Source organism: Diorhabda sublineata, unplaced genomic scaffold (assembly GCF_026230105.1).
Source record: "Diorhabda sublineata isolate icDioSubl1.1 unplaced genomic scaffold, icDioSubl1.1 Dsub_22, whole genome shotgun sequence".
NCBI classification, from domain to species: Eukaryota; Metazoa; Arthropoda; class Insecta; order Coleoptera; family Chrysomelidae; genus Diorhabda; species Diorhabda sublineata.
In genome coordinates, this window is record NW_026614155.1 from 192,713 (window position 1) to 195,546 (window position 2,834).

Below are 2,834 nucleotides of genomic sequence, written 5' to 3' on the forward strand. Positions count from 1 at the left end.
TGAAATTCGACTTCAAATTAGGAAGATAGACTTTGAAAATTTTCAATCAACACAAAGTGACAATCGACTTCAAAGGGCATGAATGGATGTAAATCGACGATATCTGGAAAAGTTAGTTGCAAACTCACTCAAATATATAAGAAATGTTGAAATTCGACTTCAAATTAGGAAGATAGACTTTGAAAATTCTCAATCAACACAAAGTGACAATCGACCTCAAATGGCTCCAATGGATGTAAATCGACGATATGTGACAAAGTTAACTGCAAACTCACTCAAATATATAAGAAATGTTGAAATTCGACTTCAAATTATGAAGATAGACTCTGGAAATTTTCAATCAACACAAAGTGACAATCGACCTCAATGGGCTTCAATGGATTTTAATCGACGATATCTGACAAAGTTAGATGCAAACGCACTGGAATATATAAGAAATGTTGGAATTCGACTTCAAATTAGGAAGATAGACTTCGAAAATTCTCAATCAACATAAAGTGACAATCGACCTCAATGGGCTTCAATGGATGTTAATTGACGATATCTGACAAAGTTAGTTGCAAACTCACTCAAATATATAAAAAATGTTGGAATTCGACTTCAAATTACGAAGATAGACTTTGAAAATGTTCAATCAACACAAAGTGACAATCGACCTCAATGGGCTTCTATGGATGTAAATCGACGATATCTGACAAAGTTAGTTGCAAACTCACTCAAATTTATAAGAAATGTTGAAATTCGACTTCAAATTACGAAGATAGACTTTGAAAATTTTCAATCAACACAAAGTGACAATCGACCTCAAAGGGCTTCAATGGATGTAAATCGACGATATCTGACAAAGTTGGTTGCAAACTCACACAAATATATAAGAAATGTTGAAATTCGACTTCAAATTAGGGAGATAGACTTTGGAAATTTTCAATCAACACAAAGTGACAATCGACCTCAAATGGCTCCAATGGATGTAAATCGACGATATGTGATAAAGTTAGTTGCAAACTCACACAAATATATAAGAAATGTTGAAATTCGACTTCAAATTCGGGAGATAGACTTTGGAAATTTTCAATGACACAAAGTGACAATCGACCTCAATGGACTTCAATGGATGTAAATCGACGATATCTGACAAAGTTGGTTGCAAACTCACACAAATATATAAGGAATGTTGAAATTCGACTTCAAATTAGGAAGATAGACTTTGGAAATTTTCAATCAATACAAAGTGACAATCGACCTCAAATGGCTCCAATGGATGTAAATCGACGATATCTGAATAAGTTAGATGCAGAATCAGTCAAATATATGAGAAATGTTGAAATTCGATTTCAAATTAGGAACATAGACTTTGAAAATTTTCAATCAACACAAAGTGACAATCGACCTCAATGGGCTTCAATGGATTTTAATCGACGATATCTGACAAAGTTAGATGCAAACGCACTGAAATATATAAGAAATGTTTGAATTCGACTTCAAATTAGGAAGATAGACTTTAAAAATTTTCAATCAACACAAAGTGACAATCGACCTCAATGGACTTCAATGGATGTAAATCGACGATATCTGACAAAGTTAGTTGCAAACTCATTCAAATATATAAGAAATGTTGAAATTCGACTTCAAATTACGAAGATAGACTTTGAAAATTCTCAATCAACACACAGTGACAATCGACCTCAAATGGCTCCAATGGATGTAAATCGACGATATCTGAATAAGTTAGATGCAGAATCACTCAAATATATGAGAAATGTTGAAATTCGACTTCAAATTAGGAAGATAGACTTTGAAAATTTTCAATCAACACAAAGTGACAATCGACTTCAAAGGGCTTCAATGGATGTAAATCGACGATATCTGGAAAAGTTAGTTGCAAACTCACTCAAATATATAAGAAATGTTGAAATTCGACTTCAAATTAGGAAGATAGACTTTGAAAATTCTCAATCAACACAAAGTGACAATCGACCTCAAATGGCTCCAATGGATGTAAATCGACGATATGTGACAAAGTTAACTGCAAACTCACTCAAATATATAAGAAATGTTGAAATTCGACTTCAAATTATGAAGATAGACTCTGGAAATTTTCAATCAACACAAAGTGACAATCGACCTCAATGGGCTTCAATGGATTTTAATCGACGATATCTGACAAAGTTAGATGCAAACGCACTGGAATATATAAGAAATGTTGGAATTCGACTTCAAATTAGGAAGATAGACTTCGAAAATTCTCAATCAACACAAAGTGACAATCGACCTCAATGGGCTTCAATGGATGTTAATTGACGATATCTGACAAAGTTAGTTGCAAACTCACTCAAATATATAAAAAATGTTGGAATTCGACTTCAAATTACGAAGATAGACTTTGAAAATGTTCAATCAACACAAAGTGACAATCGACCTCAATGGGCTTCTATGGATGTAAATCGACGATATATGACAAAGTTAGTTGCAAACTCACTCAAATTTATAAGAAATGTTGAAATTCGACTTCAAATTACGAAGATAGACTTTGAAAATTTTCAATCAACACAAAGTGACAATCGACCTCAAAGGGCTTCAATGGATGTAAATCGACGATATCTGACAAAGTTGGTTGCAAACTCACACAAATATATAAGAAATGTTGAAATTCGACTTCAAATTAGGGAGATAGACTTTGGAAATTTTCAATAAACACAAAGTGACAATCGACCTCAAATGGCTCCAATGGATGTAAATCGACGATATGTGATAAAGTTAGTTGCAAACTCACACAAATATATAAGAAATGTTGAAATTCGACTTCAAATTAGGGAGATAGACTTTGGAAATTT